Here is a 20,075-nt window from a genome sequence, read left to right as displayed (position 1 = left end):
ACCCTCTAAACCACTAACCCTTTAACAATCAAACCCCATAAACCCTCTAAACACCTAATTCTCTAAACCGAGAACCCTTTAAAACCATAACCTTCTAAACTGTAACCCTCTAAAACTCAACCCTCAAAACCTCTTTACCCTTAAAACCATAACGGTCTAAACCCATCACGCTCTAAAATCCTAACCCATAAACCCCCAAACCTCTAACCTACTGAACCCCTAACCTAAACCCTTAAACACAAAATCTTTAAACCCAAAACCCTCTAAATCCTAACCCTCTTAACCCCTCTACCCTTAAAACCATAACCCTCTGAACCCCTAAACCCCTAACTCTTTAAACCCCTATACCCCTAATAGCCTAATCCTCTAAACACCTAACCCTTTAAACCCCTTTACCCTTAAAACCCTAACCCTCTAAACCCCTAACTCTAGAATCCCCTAAACCCCTAACACTCTCAACCCCTAAACCCTATAACCCTCGAAATACCTAAACATATAAACCCCTTATCCCCAAAATACCCCAAAACCTCTAAACCCATAACTTTATAAACCCCTAACCCTCTAAACCCCTAGCCCTTTGTGTACTGTGTGGTGGGTGTCACGGGGTTGGTGGGTGCAGGGTGTGTGTGGTGGGTGGTGGGTATCACAGGGGGGTGTATGTGTGGAGTGTGCATGTGGTGGGTGTGGTGATAGTGGTCGTGGTTCACAACGATCCATGACCACCACCTCTACTGTGTGGTGGACCGGCCACCACACAGCAGCGCGCGTCGGAGGAGTGAACGGATGGTTCTCCCTATGCGGGCCAGGCCCCCTCGCTTCCTCTTCTCCTCCTGCATCACCATCGCCTGATCCTCTTTCCTTGTCATCTCCTTCTCCTCCACCAATATCTCCTGCACCACCATCTCCTCCTCCTGCTCCTTCTTCATCTCCACCTCCTCTGTCTCCCCCTCCATCTCCTCTTCGTCCTGCACCACCAGCTCCTCCATCAAGGTCTCCTCCTCCTGCACCACCAGCTCCTCCACCAGACTCTCCTCCTGCACCACCAGCTCCTCCACCAGGGTCTCCTCCCCCTCCTGCACCACCAGCTCCTCCACCAGTGTCTCCTCCTGCACCACCAGCTCCTCCACCAGGGTGTCCTCCTCCTCCTGCACCACTAGCTCCTCCACAAGGGTCTCCTCCTCCTGCACCACCAGCTCCTCCACAAGGGTCTCCTCCTCCTGCACCACCAGCTCCTCCACTAGGGTCTCCTCCTCCTCCTGCACCACCAGCTCCTCCACCAGGGTCTCCTCTTCCACCACAAACGTCAGCATCCATTTAGAGGCCAGGGCAAGCGCGGAGGATGGGGGCAGCGCCGGCTCCGCTCTGTAAAGAGATGCGCACGACACCGTTCCAACTTCCTGCTACAGCAGAGATCACAGCCCCCCCACCATCGTCCGCGTACGGACTAACTGTGTGCAGAGATAGATTAACCAGGCTAATAACGATGCTGCAATAATGCAGCATACCTTTGCCCATCGTGGGTCTGGTTACAGAATGGGCATTAGTCTTACGATATCACAAAGGATGAAGGGCTACATGGCAAAGATATGGCTGTCTCATTATTTGTCCTCACCCAGGAACCAATTATAAAAATACATCCGTATATAACCGAATGTATACGTGGGGTTTGAACTGTACATGTGTTCGTTTGCAGGCGGCAGGGCTGGAACTCATTCAAAGAGGGACCTGGGTTTGATTCCCATACTTGGGCCACTTTCTCCGTGTGGAATGTGGAGTGTGTTCTACCCCCTCCCCCCCCCCCCCGTTTTGTCCTGCATTGGTTTCCAAAATCAGAATACATTATTTAGACTGGATGAAGAGGAATCCGATAAGCTATGAAGCTCTTCTTTCACAGATATGCAGTCGAGGCACACGGTCAGCAAGTTACAACAACAAACAAAAGGAGTGCAACGTGTAAAAATGTAAGCAAGTCACAAAAAATTGAGCACATAAGCACAAAGTACATAAAATTCTGCCAGATTTTCAACACTAAATGTAAACTTGGGCAAGGCAGCAAAACATCAACAAAAACAGCCCCAGACCCCTCCAAGACAACACACAGTCCCTCAATAAAATTGTACATTAAAATGTAACTTTCATTCCTTTGGGTTTGGCATTTTCCTCCACGTAACTGAACCCTGACACACGCCACGCAACCAGTGTTGGATGGACATCCTCGCCAGTGTTAGAAATTGAACCTCCAAATCATTCAATCGGGATCGCATAGCAGCAGTAGCAAAAGCAAATTTGTTCTGTACTGCAAACAACTTGGCAGGACTCTACTGAAAAAGAGTCTTGAGACTGAGTGAGGCTCATGCTGGCTAAATAAGGGTAGTAGTAATAAATATAAATACATTAACAGGAGCAGAGCCGTCCCCCGGGTACGGTGTACTGGGGAAACCGCCCCAGGCACCGTGCTTTTGGCGGCCCTGTGCTTCGATGTCACGGTGTCAGACGTCAAATGTCTTTTTAACACGTAGGCTTTCGCACCAGATTGGCTCACAAATGATGACATCACATTCACATTTATCACTATTTACGACCGAAACAGGAGTATTTCTCCACAATTCTGGCCGTCACCTTATGAGGCTGGTTGCAATCCCCGGCAAAATGTCGAAATCGAATAGTAAATGTGGTGGGTTTACTTTCCAACACTGGTTTGCTGATCTAGTAACTAATTGGCACATTTTGTTTACATGATACACCTTACTAATTGGCTGTGTTGGGTGGTGGTGAGTTTAACAACACATGTATATCTATGCGATCTAACCGAAAAAACCCCTGTATTGTTGCTAATACTTCCGATTTAATTGTGACTTGCCCCGGGCCCCACACCTCCCTATGGACTGCCTTGAACATTGGACAAGCAGCTCGTGGCTTACCGTCGCTCAGCAGCTCCAAAACACTGTACCCTGCCAGGAGCAGCAATGGTGGTGGCGGTGGCGTTGCTGGTGGTGCTGGTGGCCACGGTCCGGAGCCAGCTGTGACCCAGCGCCTGTGCTGGCGTCATACGACAATCCGGATCCCATCTGTTGAGAGACGCACGGGGGTCACACGCAGCGCACATGGTGAGAGAGGCGTGGTGAGAGGATTGACGTTCCTTCCCTTCTCCCACGAGGTCCAGGAATGCACGGCAGCAGCGGTAGTCTTGGTAGCAGCGTCAATCCTTCAATACGCAGTACTCTAAAAATGCCCTGAGCCTCACACTGCCGAGGAGCATCTTTAACGGACCTCCAAAGAGGGCGATCTTAACACCGGTGGTACTGGTCATCGGCAGGTTAACTCAGCTCCACATCTTCCTGGTTATCGGTGGAGAGCGATCGTTGATCACCTTGGTGGGGGAAATCCTCATGGGGAGGGGGGAGGGAGTGGGGGATGATTCTTACCGCAGGCAGGAGCTGACAAAGTCAACAAACTCCGGGTCGTGGCTTCTGAGTGCCCTCTGAAGTGACAAGCTCCCTGGCACCCTTCTCTTGACTGGGCAGAACATCATGCCCAAACGATCTGCAGGAGACATGCACAGCAGGAGAAACACACAGTCACCAACCACCACTTTGCCCACCTACCCACTCGCCCACGCCCCTATTTACCCACCCACTCACCCAAGGAATTGAAAATACAAAGAGACCCCCCCCCCCCATGGCCACCCCCCCAAAAAAACTACAACAGCTCCAGGCCACACCCTAACACTGAATCCGGTCGGATGCTCGCCCCACCCTTCAACTCACCAAAGTAGTGCATTCCGTCAGGAGCTGCATCCATCATGCATTTTGGAGGCAACCCGAGGATCTGCACATGGTTGAGATAAAGGCAAAAGTCACCCATGTAGCCGCAGCAGACTGTAGGGGCAAGTGTTTTTAGTAGTGAGTAGAAACAGCAGCAGCAACAGTAGCGGCACCTGTTGAGGGTTAGGACTGTGGCACACACAGAGAGGGGATGGTTGGCCATATTGAAGCAGGTACACACGGCACCAGGTACTCATTTGAGGCTGATTTGTACTAGGGGATGCCCAGTACCGGTTCAGATAATCCTCACTGATGTTGGCCGTGAATTGGAATCAAACTCGCATTAGCAGGTTTGTAGCTGAGCACGCTAACCGCTACACCACTGCTCCCCCCACACGTACAAGACACACACGTGTACACACATAAAACATACGATGGCTGCCATTCGCCAGATCACCAAGTAGCCAATCGCCCCCCTCTCCTGGCTCCCCCCATAGCCTACAACTTCAAGAAAGGAGGGGGGAATCACGAGCGGGTGAACGCCCAGTTGGAAATACCTCCATGCAGCACGGGAGGTGGTCGTCGCAGCTGTCCGACTGGAATAAATTCCTGCCGGTCGCCAACTTCGCCACTGTGCAGCCCAGTGCCCACATGTCCACTGCACACGTTAATCTGTAGCCCAGCAATACCTCCGGAGAGAGGTATTGCAGGGTCCCACCCACATGCAGAGCTGCACAACAACAACAAATATATATGTAGGTGTGTGTGTATACTCACTGTGTCATGAACAGCATCGTTATCACACACTGTCACATGTACAGACACTAAGAGACTTGCACACACACACACACTGGAACACAGACACACCCACAGGCAGAAACTCACACCCAGGTGAGGTTACTCACGTTGCCTTTTCACAAAAAAGCTGGTGCCAAAGTCCGTGACCCTGACGGTGCCGGTTACGGGATCCTTGAGTAGAACATTTTCCTAAAGGAAGAAAGGCAGAAGGAATTCACACTCGGAGGTTACGCCGATAGCATTCAGCCAGCAGTGGATCAATCACGTACCACGGTACAAGCTAAACAGGGGAACTAGGTGAGGCGTAGCGCCGTCATCAACCTTGAGTCCAGTGCAACATTCGCTGTTTTCTGACAGCTGCCACTGGGGGTGCCCCTTTCAAATGCGTCAAGATGAGCGATGTTAGTCGAGGCTCTATAGATAACTTATCCTAGTTGCTCAGCTGCCCGATAACGAGTTACGGACCAAAAACCACGCTCGAGGGCGCATGGATTTCGTGACGCCTTCCACCGCGCGTTTGTCTTGGGAAGTTTTCCATTCACAGCATGGAAGCTGACAACGGGCAGCTGTCAGTTCAAACGCGTGTTTGGCACGTTTTGAAAATCATTCTTTTCAGCTCCGGTTTGTGTTTCCCAAAGTTTGGGGCAACGCTGTGATCTACATTGCTAGTTTTATCTGTGGTGAGTCCCCCAATAGTGACACGACTCTACACGACAGTTTAATTCATACCAGATCATCACCAGAGGTAACGTGACCCTGCTTCCTTCCAGATAGACGGACAGAGCTAACACATCGACCCTGTGACCAACGTGGTTAGTTTTCTCTATGGACCGAGTCCCCAATAATGACACAACTCCGGAACAAAGTCACGCTGAATGCTGTGTCCACTCACTGGCTTGATGTCCGCATGGATGATGCTCCTGGCCTTGGTGTGGCAAAGGAACTTGAGGATGCCCCTGGTGTAAGTTTTCACCATCCCCATGTGCAATTTCCGGAACCCCGCTTCCGTAATCACATCATAGAGGCTCTCCCTGTGAAAGAGGCAGCAGCAGCAACAACAATGACAACAACGAAGCAGCGTCAGTGTCATACCCTGCAATACTGCGTGGATTCTGATAACGACAATATTAATATTATATTTGCACATTCACGACTAATATGATTCATAGCTCAGTGTGGGTTTAGGTCATCGGTTTGCTGATGAACCAAATCAGTTAGCACATCTGTCCACTTGCTTTCATTGGCTCTGTTTCCGGGTGGTGGAATTATCCATTAGGAGATACAAACTCCACGCAGAAAGGCGTCCGAGTTGAGAATCGAACTCAGGGATTTTCACCGAGGGGCACAAGCGTCACCACTGCGCTGCAGCCAACCTGCTGATCGAGTGGAGGCGTGGCTATATAAAAGTGGGCAGGGCTGATTGAGAAAAGAGGAGTGGCCTCGTGCACCCGGGACACATGACAGCTCCACAGTACCGCAATGCGTGGGTGGCACAGGAATCCCAAAAGTAACATCTAGCCCCGGTGGTGTGACGTTACCACCCTCCCCTGGTGTGGAAGAGATCGGGGCTTTGATCCCGACCGTGACGCATGTATATTTTGAGTTTGCATGTTCTACCCCTGGTCACGTGGATTTTTCTCCGGGTTCTCTGGTTTGTCCCTCCACATTTAGAAACTTGTGTTTAGAGTATTTGGCTGCTATACATTTCCACATAAGCCACTTTTTTTAGCTATAATTTGTAACCAGGCCGCTTGTGAAAAATAACTGATAGGGCAGTGGGCTTTACTTGTTAAATAAAAGTTTTAGTTTAGCTAATGTAGTTAACCACGCTATGGGGGGTGGGGAGGCGGTGGGAACACATGGTACGTACTTCAACAGCTCCAGGACAATGCAGTGGTGTCCTCTGAAGTCAAAATGGTTCAGGACTTTGATGACGTTGTACTCCTCATCACTGCCCTCGCCCTGAAGTTCCAGAGCCATCTGGAGCTCCTTTCTCTGAAATTTATCATCCTTGGAGCTGTGCAGAGAAAATCCACAAATGAATCATGACTTAGACTTGCTAAAGGAATGACCAGAAACAAATTCTATTCCGAATTAAATAAATAAATATGCGTTCCACAAGTGTAATGGCATTGTGAGTTCCGATAGCGCGCTCATGGAAGGTTCCAGAAAGGATCGGGAAGAGGATCAAATAAGCAAGGGATAGAAGGGGGTTTGGGGTGTTGCCTGAACGTAGTGATTCCCTAATGTGTGAATTGAGCCGACTCCGAGCATGGCCCCAGCCGCACTCAGGAGTCCCAGAAGCTGAGCCAAGCCACGGCTGAGCCACTCATGTATCTTTAACAGCAGCTGAGCGGCTCAAGCCTGAGCCAAACCACGGCTGAGCGAGAGCTGAGCCTGAGTTTTAGAGACTGAGCCACAGCTGAGTCGTGACTGAATGTGGCTCTCACAGAGCAAGGCATTATAACGTGGAATATCATGGGACCTCCTTTGCCAGTACCAAAATATCAGAATAGATTTTCCATTTTTTTCTGGCAACAAAACAGGTGTTAAGATGTTAAAACACCAAACTGAAACCTTTTACAAGGAATCATGTCTGCATTAACCATAATACTTGTGGTCAGAATGCAAACAAAAAACATACTCTGATAATATATGCATTGTCTTTGAAACTGATTGGTCCACACCAGAGACAGCTTTCTTTTGAGCCTCGTCTCAAAAACGATGTTAGACCAGAGGACGCCAAAAGGCGTACAGCACAAAGACAAGCGTTATCAGAGTAATGAGAGCTCAGGGTGAACGGCTACATCATGGACCTTCTTTGGGAGTATATTTTGGTATTGGCAAAGGAGGTCCCATGATGTAGCTGCTATAACGCAGAACGCACACGTTATAACACGGAACACGCCCGTTATGACATGGGACAACCCCATTACAGCGTGGAACACGACTTTTATAGCGTGGAACGTGCCCATGATAACATGGAAGGCTCCTGTTATAACACGGACCGCACCCATTATAATCCGGAATGCTTCTGTTCTAATGCAGGAAAGCGCCCATTATAACGTGGAATGTGCCCGCTATAAAATTGCAAGGCTGAGCGGTATGACACAGTAGGCGGAATGCGGAATGATCACGTGACGTGACAGCATGCCCTCCGTTATTGATCTCTTTACATCACTGTGTGCGTGTATTTTATCTTGCAAAACTTTATCGTTACATTATATATGGGGATATTATGTTTGCTTAATGTGCTTTCCCTTAATGCGGCACTTTTCAGGAATGCATCTACCGGGTTAAATGAAGACTTAATGTAATGTAAGAGTGAACTGATCCAGAACAGGGGGAGAACATACAAACTCCACACAGGAGGACACCCGAGTCAGGAGTCGAACCGGGGACCCTCTACGTGAGGCACGACTTGTCACCACCTCATCACACGACCGCCCACAGCACTTGACGTAACAACAACGTCGTCCTTGTGACGACACCACTCTGAATTCTTACCTCAATGGTGATCTCAAGATCTTCACTGCCACCAGGGTGTTCATCTTGTGGTCAAGGCACCGGATCACCTGGCCTTGAGCTCCATCCCCAATCTTCTTCAGCACCTCATAGCGGTAGTGAAGGTGCTCATGGTGGACCTGCACAAAATTACACAAATTTAGACTGACTATATTTTGAAAATCACAACATGTGAGCATTATTTTACGGAATAATTGCTTTTATTAAGTATTTGGTTTTCTTAAATCTGTAATTGTGGAATGCTCTGATGTCTGCTGGCCGAGTCACCCTAAAAAAAGCTCTTTAGCTCAATGGGCTTAACTTGGGAAATAAACTTCTGATTGTGAAGTGTGTGGGAGAGTGCACGTGTGCTTTCTCTGGTTGGTTGCTGCTTAAATTGCAATGACAAGAAGCCACGAACCCCGCGACCGCTGCGCCCTGTGACCGCCCCCACGGCGCGGGCTTTGTGGCGAGTCTCACCGGAATGTAATGATGTTCGTGGTCGTCGTATCCATCGTTGTTGTGTCCCCGGGATCTGTTACGGAGCGCAAAGTACCATACTTCCTGTATGGCGACAAGCTCCAGCTTCTCCCGGTGGGTCATTTGTGGGCCAAAGAGAGCCAGGATTGCTGCAGGCAAGAGAATAACAACAGCTGTCGGTGATCTTTCATTTAAGCAGCACAGCCTCAAAAAGTCTCAAGATTCCTTTTCAGGAGGTTCCTGCAGATGCTTTACAGAGAATGGGGGCGACGCTGCTGTCATTACGTCTGCTGTGTGATCCCAATTTGAGGAATTTGCAGGGGATTTGGATGTTTTGGCCAATACCAGTTATGTCCGTATGTTAAACCGTGCTTCGGCAGCCCTGCTAATCAGAAGTGAGGGGGAAAGGCAACAAACTAACAAGTTCGCAAAAATTATTGATTTAAAAGTGCATCGCTCCAGTGGCTGCCTAATGTCGGAAGAGCATTCCAGATGACTGCAGAAGCACATCTGAAAGCGTGCCATGCAGTGATCATCTTTGTTCGATGTCCAGCTATATGCAGCTCTGAGGACATCTTAGGTTGCTTGGGTTTGAAAACGGGGTTAACGAATTAGATAAATATAACACAGGTATGCCAAGAAGGATTTTATAAAATAAGAATAGCTTTTACCCTTTCTGGCACAAAAACAGGTGTTAATATGTTCAAACACCAAATAGATACCTTTTGCAAGGCATCAAGTCTGCATTTACCACACGTACTTGTTGAAAAATATGCAAACAAACATGCTCCGATAATATATGGGCATTGTCTTTGAAACTGACTGGCCCGCACCAGAGACAGCCTTCTTTATGACCTTGTCTCGTCGGTGTTAGACCAGAGAACGGCAAAATTCGAACGGTACATCACCCATGCAACATGGCCACCATGAAGTCCCCCATGCATCATGGTCACTGTGACGTCCCCCTTGAAACATGACCGTCGTGATGTCCCACCATTCAGCGTGGCCATCTTGACGTCACTCATTTCTATTCTTACCTTGTGGCGATTTGCTGCGGATGGAGCCGGTGCGCGCTGAGGACAGCGCACTCCACGTGGTGCAAGACTCGCCGTTACTCCGAGCCTCTCCAGCTCGGCTGATCTACACACACAAAGACAAAGGTCCACCACATGGGCTTGATTAAGATGTTGGAGCAAGTGCAGTGGGCGAGCACTGAGCCAGCATCTCTGACATCCTGGGCTCCACATTCAGGAGGGTCCTGCCGAGATGTTGCCAGTTCTCAGCGTTGGGATATTTGGCCAATATCAGTTGCCATGCTTGGATTTACAATGAAAGACGTGTGGATTTCGAGGTCACACGCAGGTCAATGGGATCGTTCAAACTGTTAAGAGGAGTGAGTGGGACTCGGGCCGGACGAGCCATGGCTAGGAGGGACAACAATGGCTCACGGTCAAGAATAATAACGGAGCGACAACCAAGGAACAGAACACATCAGAGAGGAGAGCCGCCAGAGAGATGGTGCGACGAAATCGGCGCTTGGCGGATTATTCCATCACAGGATGTGAGGGGTAGTAGGGTCTCAGGGAGGGAGGCGTTCATCCATCAGTGGATAGATAACAGCGCTGTAGATGCTCACGCGTAGACGGGCACGTACACCAACAGAATCTCGGAGAGACACTCTGATAGACCCGCACACACTTAAGCGGGCAAGGAGAAGCACACCCAGGTATACAGGTGACAGGTAGGCACACGCAGAGGGGAGAACACACGTCCACCCATACTTCACCACACGAGTCGAGGAGCCACATGTACCTCCATGGTAGCAACTTGCAGACGAGGGTGCTCAGAGCTCACTGTGTCTCTCGCGCGGTCTGGGTCTCTGTGTGGAGAGCGGCAGACAGAGGCAAGGGACACGCAGAGTTGAAGGGGCATGACACACCCATGTCTAAACCCACGTCACGTCACAATGCGGACTCTCATCAACACGGACTCACATCCTCACCAGTCACACAATACGAAAAATACAAAAAACAACAACTGCCATTCGCCACTAAGTAGCGGTGATGTGACCACGGCGCCTGTGCCAGGCCAGGTGCACTTTGAGACCACGTGAAGTGCCGAAGGCTCACTGACAGGCGGTCACAGGTCAGACCCAGGTGCCATGAGTTGTCTGACTGAGATGACTGTGCCAACTTGCTGCATTTTAGATGCCCGGCTCAAAGGTTGTTGTCGTGAGCGTTGCTCCTCTGTTCGGATACCACTACTAACACTACTCCTAACACCACCAACACCACCACTACGAACACCACCACTACGAACACCACCACTACGAACACCACTACTACGAACACCACTACTAACACCACAATTAACACCACGAACAAAGACAAAGATCCCCCGTATAGCCTTAACAGACTGTTGGGGCAAGTGCTGTCCGCGAGCACCTATGAAGGCCGCCACGGCACACGAGGGGGTGGGTAGCCAACACCACGCCCGGCCGCCTTTGTCTCCCCAGTGGCAATGTTTGCACCTCGCACCAGATACTCATTTAAGGCTGAGACAATCTAGGGTGAGGCCCAGGACCAGTTCAGATAATCGTCACCAATGTTGACTGTGAGCGGGAATCAAACCCAGGTCGCCAGGTTCTTAGCGCAGCGCGCTAACTGCTACACTACCCCACTAACACCATCACTAACACCACTACTAACACCACCACCAATAATACCACCAACACTAACACCACCACTAAGACCACCACGAACACCACTACCAGCACCAATAATACCACCATCACTAACACCACCACGACTAACACCAGCAACAAAAATTCCACCATCACTAACACCAACAACAACAATCGCCATTCGCCACTAAGTGGCGGTGATGTCACCACGACGCTTGTGCCAGGCCATGTGCACCTTGAGGCCACGTGAAGTGTCGAACGCCCGCCCGCTGGCAGGAGGTCACGGGGCAGACCCAGGTGCCACAGGTCGACTGACTGAGATGACTGGCTGATGCACCACCTGTGCCCCTTACTGTGCCAACTTGCTGTGCTTTAGCCATCCGGCGCTCTGCTCGTTGTGAGCGTCGTTCCTGCGCTCTCTGTTGTTGTTGGAGGGCGACTGCCTCCAACTGCCCAGTAGCGTCCTTCACGAGCCTCTTCCACAGAGGCCGATCTTGACACAGCTGGTACCAGTTATCGGCAAGTCCACTCAGCTCCACATCCTGCTGTACCACATCATTCTATCTCTTCTCTAGCCCGTGCTGCGTCCCTTCAGCCCCCTCGATCCGGCCAAATAAAAGCTGCTTGGGCATGCGGTGATTGGGCATGCGGGCTACATGGCCCAGCCAACGCAGCCTTGCCTGCCGGAGGAGCTCACTGATGAGGCTTTGTCCAGATCTTTCGAGGATTTGTGAGTTCCTCACACAATCCAGCCTGGTTAAACCCAGGATTGATCAGAGGCAGGCCAGCCTCAACGTTTCTAACCGGCAAAGATGTTCCATTAGGGGGGTCCACGTTTCACAAGCGTAGGGAAGGGAGGGAATGACTGTGGCTGAGAAGACCCGAAGCTTCGTGTGGAGCGACAGACCAGGTAGCTTCCACACAGCGTTACGCAACTGGTGAAAAGATAATGCCGCTCGACTGATTCGGAGTGAGACCTCTGCTGTTAAACCGGAGACGGTCATGAGCACACTGCCCAGGTATGGGAAACTTTCCACTCTCTCCACAACTGCCCCATCACCGATTGGGAGTTGTGGAGGTGGAGTGCCCGATGGTACAATATACCCAGGCAGGTGCTTCGTTTTGGTGGGGCTGATGGTAAGGCCCCACCTCTTAGTGGCACACTCCAGTTTTAGCAGCAGCGCCTCCAACTCCTCCTCTGAGTGAGCCGCAATTATCACATCATCGGCATACATAACGTGGTTGACCAATAGGGAGCCATCCCTTGACGGCATCCGGGCATTAATCAGCCTCCCACTGTATCTGTACCAGATGGAAATTCCTCCGGTACAGCTACTGAAGGCCTCACGAACTACGTGGTCGAAATAGATGTTAAATAATGTTGGAGCCAGAGGACATCCCTGTCGCACCCCAAGGTGAATAGGGAATGGCTCCGACTCCCGGCAATGTAGTTTTACCCGGGTCCGCTCACCATAATGAAGGTCCATAAAGATCGTGAGCAGCGGGTCAGGGACTCCGAAAGCACGAAGAACCCAGAGCCCAGGCCTACTGATGGTGTCATAGGCCTTTACCAGGTCAATAAAGCAGAGATGTAGGTCTTGTTGGAATTCCCTACACCTCTGCTTTAGCAAACGGACAGAAAATATGGCATCTGTGCAGGACCACCCTTTCCTGAAACCACAGTGGGGCTCCGCAAGCCTCTCCTCAGCATGCCTGGTAAGGCAGTGTTGAATAATCCTTGCCAGGACCTTTCCCGGCACACTGAGGAGTGAGATGCCCCTGTAGTTGTTACAGTCTGTGCGGTCTCCCTTCTTAAAGATGGGGACCACCATGGCATCCAATCACCTCACTTACACCACCATCACTAATACCACCAACACCACCATCACTAACACCAGTAACACCACCACTATCACCACTACTAACAACCACAATCACTAACACCACCATCACTAACACAACTAACACCACCACCATCACGAGCACCCCCACCACTAATACCACCAACATTAACACCACCACTCCTCCCCCTGCCAGTATGGGACACCAAAGACAAAGATCCCCGTAGAGACTTAACAGGCTGTAGGGGCAAGTGCTGTTAGCCAGCAGTACGTATGAAGGCCGGCACGACACACGAGGGGGTTGGATTGCCAGCACCACGCCCGGCCGCCTTTGTCTCCCCAGTGGCGATCTTTACACACCACACCAGGTACTCATTCGAGGTTGAGTCGATCTAGGGGAGGCCCAGCACCGGTTCAGATAATCGTTACTGCTGTTGGCCTTTAGAGGGAATCCAACTCGGGGTCGCCGGGTTCATAGCGCGGCGCGCTGTCAGCTCTACGACCGTTCCACACACACACAGACTCACACAGAGACTCGCACACATACAGACTCACACAGAGACTCACACACACACAGAGACTCACACAGACTCTCACACACACATACAGACTCACACAGAGACTCACACACACACAGAGACTCACACAGAGACTCACACACACACAGAGACTCACACACACACAGACACAGAGACTCACACACACACACAGAGACTCACACATACAGAGAGTCACACACACACAGACTCACACATACAGACAGTCACACAGAGAGTCACACACACAGAGACTCACACCGAGAGTCACACACACAGAGAGTCTCACACACACACAGACTCACACAGAGAGACTCACACACACACAGACTCACACAGATAGACTCACACACACACAGAGAGTCACACACACACAGACTCATATAGAAAGCCTCACACACACACACAGACTCGCACAGAGAGACTCACACCACCACCGCCACCACTCACCCACAGCCCGGTTCCACTCCTGCTCTGGGGTCGGTCCGCGTCTCTCTAACGGCCAAACTGCCAGTCGGAAGCACGTGGCGCGAGACGCGGGGGTGGTCCAAGGTAACCACGCCCCCGTGACGTCAGAGCCATGAGCTCCTCCCCCTCACACCTGAGCTCCTCCCCCCCTGCCCCCCCTCGCGACCACGCCCCATGGTCCGCCATTTCCCTCCCCCTCGCTACCCCCCTGCCCCCCCTGCCCCTCCTCGTGACCCCCCTTCCCCCCCCGCCCCTCCACATTCGCAACCCCCCATGCCCCCTCACAACCCCCCATGCCCCCTCACAACCCCCCATGCCCCCTCACAACCCCCCATGCCCCCTCACAACCCCCCATGCCCCCCCTTTTTCTCCACCTAACGAACCCCCTCTATGCTCCCCCTCACCCCCCCCCTTGCTCCCCCATGCCCCCCCTTGCGACCCGCCCCCTCACCCCCCATGACCCGCACCCCTCCCCCGCTGCTACTTCCGCTTAGGCCGGGGCCGAGTGGAGGCGGCGCGCGCTGTGGATTGTGGGTGGCGAGCGGCTGATTTGGATTCCCGCTCACGGCCACCGTCAGTGGCTCGCGAAAGCTTCTGAAGCGGCGGCTCGCTGGGCCTCCTCTACGTCGACTCAGCCTGAAGGTGAGAACCTCGCGCGGTGTGCACACATCAGCAGTGGCGGCGGCGGTGGGGGGAGACAGAGGAGGCGCCTGGCCCACAGCCGTCACGTTCTGCTGAGTTCACGGCGCTGCTTCAAGCAGAGCTCGGCCCTGCTGCTGCTGCTGTTGAGAGGCACTCCCAGAGGGCCGTGTGGCTGATGGGAATTATAGTTGTGGTTAAATTATAGTTGTGGTTACAGTTGTTGGTAGTGGTTATTGTTGTGTGGTTGTTATTGTGGTGGTTGTGCAGGTGGTGGCACACGAGTTAACCCATAGCACCAGGGTCTAGCACTCCTCTTGTACCTAGCCAGGCAGAGCAGTCAACCCATGGCACCTGAGTCTGGCCCGTGGCCTCCTCCTGCACTTAGCCTGGCACAGCCGTCAAACCTTGGCACCTGAGTTATTGTGGGGACATCACCGCCACGTAGTGGTGAATGGCGACTGTTGATGTGTGTGGGCTTGTGTGTGAGTATGATGGTGAATGCGTGAGTATGATGGTGAGTATCATGGTGAGTGTATCATGGTTAGTAATACTGAGTGTGAGTTTGACTAATTCTCCTCTCTCTCGCTGTCTCTGCTTTCCCCCCTAACTACCTCGCCTGGTGTACAGGAGGTTGTGGGTTCGACCCCGACCCTGATGCCTGCTGTATATTTGGAGTTTGCGTGTCTCTGTCTCTCCCCGTGGTCGTGTGGACTTTTTCTCCGGGTCCTCCGGTTTTTCCCTCCACATTTAGAAACATTCGTTTAAAGTTTTGACTTAAAACTTTCGTGACTGTGATGATGAGCCACTTCGTTGAGCTGTCATTGGTGCCAAGTCGCTTCTGAAGAAGAGATGTTTAGCTCAGTGGACCTTAGTCTAGTTTTCTCTCTCCTTCCCGAGCACAAAAACAAGCAGGAGCAGGGGTAGGAGCATTCTCCACTTAGTGGTGGTGACGACACCACGGCGCTTGTGCCAGGATATGTGCACCACAGATATCCATCACATAGAGACCCAGAGTCATCACACATAGACCTATACACTCACCACGCACATACCCTCAGACTTGCACAGAGAACCATAGACTCACCACAGAGACCCATAGACTCATCAGACAGAGAGCCACAGACTCAAACAGATCCACAGACTCGCACAGAGTCCTATAGACTCACCAAACAGAGACATAGACTCACCAGATAGATACCCATAGACTCAATCGTACCCATACTCACACAGAGACCCATAGACTCACCACAGAGACCCATAGACTCAGAGAGAGACCCATAGACTCACCAAACAGACCCATAGAATCACCACATAGAGACCCATAGAGTCATACAAAAACGCATAGACTCATCACATAGAGAACCACCGAATCAAACAGACTCGCACAGAGCCCTATAGACTCATAAAACGGAGACACATAAACTCACCACACAGAGACCCACGGACTCTCACAGAAACCCATAGACTCACCACACACAGATCCATCGACTCACAGAGAGACCCAAGGGCTCGCGTGTGTGGTTATTTAGTTGAAGGTGGAGGGGGATTACCAACCCCTTGCACCCATCCAGAACTCCCTGTTGCCACTGTGTGGCTGCGAGGCGACGTGAGGTTTACAGCTGGTCAGGTTTGGCGCCCCCCCCCCCCCCCCAAATGTCATTTCTCGCAACCACCGCTGCGTTATCGACCGTCGCCATTCGCCAATAAGTGACAGTGACATCACCACGGCGCCTGTGCCAGGCCAGGTGCACTTTGAAGCCACGTGAAGTGTCGAAGGCTCGCTGACCGGAGGGCCTGGAACAGACCCAGGTGCCATGGGTTGGCTGACTGAGATGACTGGCAGATGCACCACCTGTTCCCTGTACTGTGCCAAATTGCTGCATATTTATCATCCGGTGTTCCGCTCGTTGTTGTGAGCGTCACTCCTCTGTTGTTGATGGAGGGCGACTGTCTCCAACTGCCCAGTAAAAGCGTCTTTCACGAGCCTCCCTCGCAGAGGCCGATCCCGACACCGCTGGTACCAGTCGTCGGCAAAGCCCACTCAGCTCCACATCCTCCCGTACCGCATCAGTCCACCTCCACTCCAGCCCATGGCGTGCCCGCCCATCTACTCTCAACCACTTACACCACATATTCGTTAACGATGCGCACCCTAATCTACCACTACGGTTGTGTGCAGGGTGTTGTGATGTCACGTAGTACGACGTTTCTCCTGGTCCCCCCCCCTCCGTTATAACGCGCCGTCTATCTATGGCCTCGTCGCATTGGCCTTCATGGACGAGTGGTGATGGTGAAAGATGATTCAGCGGTGGACACTGAATTACCGGGGCCCCATTTAACGTTCAGGTGACACGGGGCACGGTACGTGAAGAACCTCTTATCTGTTCTGTAAGCAGACTCCTCTGCGTGGGATATTTAACACCTCTTAATGCACAGACAACAGCCAACTCAGCCTTGCCTGCCGGAGGAGCTCGCTGATGATCGGACAGTGTCCAGATCTCTCAAGGATCTGTGAGCTACTCGCACACAAAGATCCCCCGTGTAGCCTTTAACAGACTGTTGGGGCAAGTGCTTTATAACATCATCAAAGGGGCGCTGCAATATGATGCAATCAAAATCACCGATCAGAGATTTTCCTATATATGGTCTTTGTTGATCGTGAATCGAGACTAATTGTATTGATTCCACTCAATCGATCCGGCAGCAAGCTCAAAATGTCCGATTTTATCTGCAATATTCTGCGTTTCACAGATCATTCAAAGCAACGGTATTGATGCCCGATTTGTATGAGTGGGTGGGTGGCAGGGTGAGTGGGTTTGTGAGTGGGTGAGTGAGTGTGTGGGTGGCTTTAGTAGTTGAGCGGGTGGGTGAGTCAGATAATGAGGCGCCGCAGTGGCGAGATGTTAACACCCTCGCCCAGAATACAGGATGTAATCAATTCGATCCCGACCCTGAAGCCTGTATATTTGGAGTTTTCATCTTCTTCCGTGGTCGCGTCGATTTTTTTGATTCCTTGGGGTTTGTTTTACACGTAGGCTTTCGCGACCAATATTATCCATAATAGGGGTTTTTTTTGGGTTAGATCGCGTAAATATATAAATGTGTCGTTAAAACCCACCACCACCCGACACAGCCAACTAGTAAGGGTTGTCACGTAATCAGAACATTCCAATTTGTAACTAATACAGCACACCGGTGTGTTGGAGAGTCAAGCCACAACATTTACAATCTGAGTACAACTTTTCGCCAGTAATTACAACTAGCTTCATCAGGTGACAGCCAGATTTGTGGAGAAGTTAGTCTGTTTCGTTCCTTATAAAGAGGCATAGATGTGGTGACCACACTTTGGCGCTCTTGATGCAAAGTGGGGAGGGGGGGGAGATTAATGAGTCAACGTACATTATGCATGCACATTATGTGAACCCTTTGCGCTTGTCCTTCTGGTCCATTGTGTGCATTAAAATAGCCGGGTTTTCCCTCCGCATTTCAAATCAACATGCGTTTAAAGGATTTGAATGCAATAAATGTTTACGTGATAAGCCACTTCGTCGACCTATTATTTGTAACCAGGTCACTTGATATACCTCTGTGGGCCTTACCTGGTAAAATAAAAAAAAATTGTTTAGTTTCAGTTTATTGGATGGTTGAGTGGGTAGGTGGGATTTTGAGTGCGTCGGTGGGTCAGTTGGAGATTGAGTGGGTGTCAGGGTGAGTGGGTGGGTAAATTGGTGAGTGAGTGTGTTTGAGATCCATTGGGTGGGTTTGTGAGTGGGTGGTTGAGTAGGTGGCTGAGTCGGAGAGTGGAGTGCCATGGTGGCGAGATGTTAACTGCCTCGTCTTTTATAAACGAGGTCATGGGTTCGATCCCGACCCTGACGTCTGTATATTTAGAGTGAGTGGGTGTGTAGGTGGGTGCATAAGTAAGTTCTTGAGTGAGTGGCTTGGTGTGTTGATGAGTCAGTGGGTTAGTGAATGAGTGGGTTTGTGAGTGGGTGAGTGAGTGTGTGGGTGGCTTTAGTAGTTGAGTTGGTGGGTGAGTCAGATAATGAGGCGCCACAGTGGCGAGATGTTAACTCCCTCGCCTGGTATATTGGAGTTCGTAGGTTCCCCCCAACCCTAAAGCCTGTATACATTTGGAGTTTGCATCTTCTCCCCATGGTCGGGTGGAATTTTCTCCGGATTCTCCGGGTTGTCCCTCCGTATTTAGAAACATGCATTTATAGAACTTGGCTGCTATAACGTTCTATGTGAAAAGCCACTTCATTGAGCTGTTATTTGTGGGCAGATTGCTTCTGATAAAGATTTATATAGCTGTGGGCCTTACCTGGAAAAAAAAATCATTTTAGTTCAGTGTTTTTTTTTATGATTGGCTGGGTGCGTGGGTGAGTGGGTTGGTGTGTGGGTGGGTGGATGAGTGGATGGGTGAGTAGCTGGATGCATAAGTGTGAGTTAGAGGTTGAGAGAGTGGCTTGGTGAGTGTGTGAGTGGCTCGGTGGTTGAGTTTGTGGGTGGTTGAGTAAGTAGCTGGTTGAGTAAGTGGCTGGTTGAGTTAGTAGGTGGATGAGTTCATGGGTTGTTGAGTTAATGGGTGGGTATTTGAGTGGGTGGGTGTGTGGGTTCATGGATGGGAGAGTCGGAGAATGGAGCGCCATTGTGGTGAGATGCGAACCACTTCACCTGGAAAACAGGAGGTTGTGGTTTCGATCTCGACCCTTCTGCCTGCATATTTGGAGTTTGCACGTTCTCCCCTTGGTCGCATGGATTTTTCTCCATGTCCTCCGGGTTTTCCCTCCGCATATAAAATCAACATGCATTTATAGGATTTGGCTCCAATAAATGTCTACGTGATAAGCCACTTCGTTGGCCTATCATTTGTAACCAGGTCACTACTGAAAACGATGTACAGTATATAGCTCTGTGAGCCTTACCTGGTAAAATAAAATTAGTTTAGTTTATTGGCTGGGTTGGTGAATGGGTAGGTGGGTTGTTGTGTGCTTGGGTTGGTGGGTTAGAGATTGAGTAGTTGTCAGGGTTGAGTGGGTTTGTTGTGAGTGGGTGGGTGAGTGGGTGGCTACGTCAGATAGTGGAGTGCCATTGTGGCGAGATGTTAACTTCCTCGTATTTTATGCAGGAGGTTGTGAGTTCAATCCCGACCCTGACGCCTGGAAATTTGGAGTGTGCATGTTGTTCCTGTGGTAGCGTGACATTTAATCAGAGTTCTCCGGGTTGTCCTGCTGCATTTAGACACATGCATTTGTAGAATTTAGCTTCTACGTGAAAAGCCACTTCATTGAACTGTTATTTGTGGTCACGTGGCTTCTGAAAAATATCTATTTTGCTGTGGGCTTGACCTGGTAAA

The sequence above is a fragment of the Petromyzon marinus genome, unplaced genomic scaffold (genome assembly GCF_048934315.1).
Source record: "Petromyzon marinus isolate PM22_M1 ecotype Great Lakes invasive population unplaced genomic scaffold, UKy_Petmar_22M1.pri1.0 PM_Scaffold_18, whole genome shotgun sequence".
In the NCBI taxonomy this organism is placed as follows: Eukaryota; Metazoa; Chordata; class Hyperoartia; order Petromyzontiformes; family Petromyzontidae; genus Petromyzon; species Petromyzon marinus.
Note: the sequence above shows the minus strand (reverse complement) of the source record.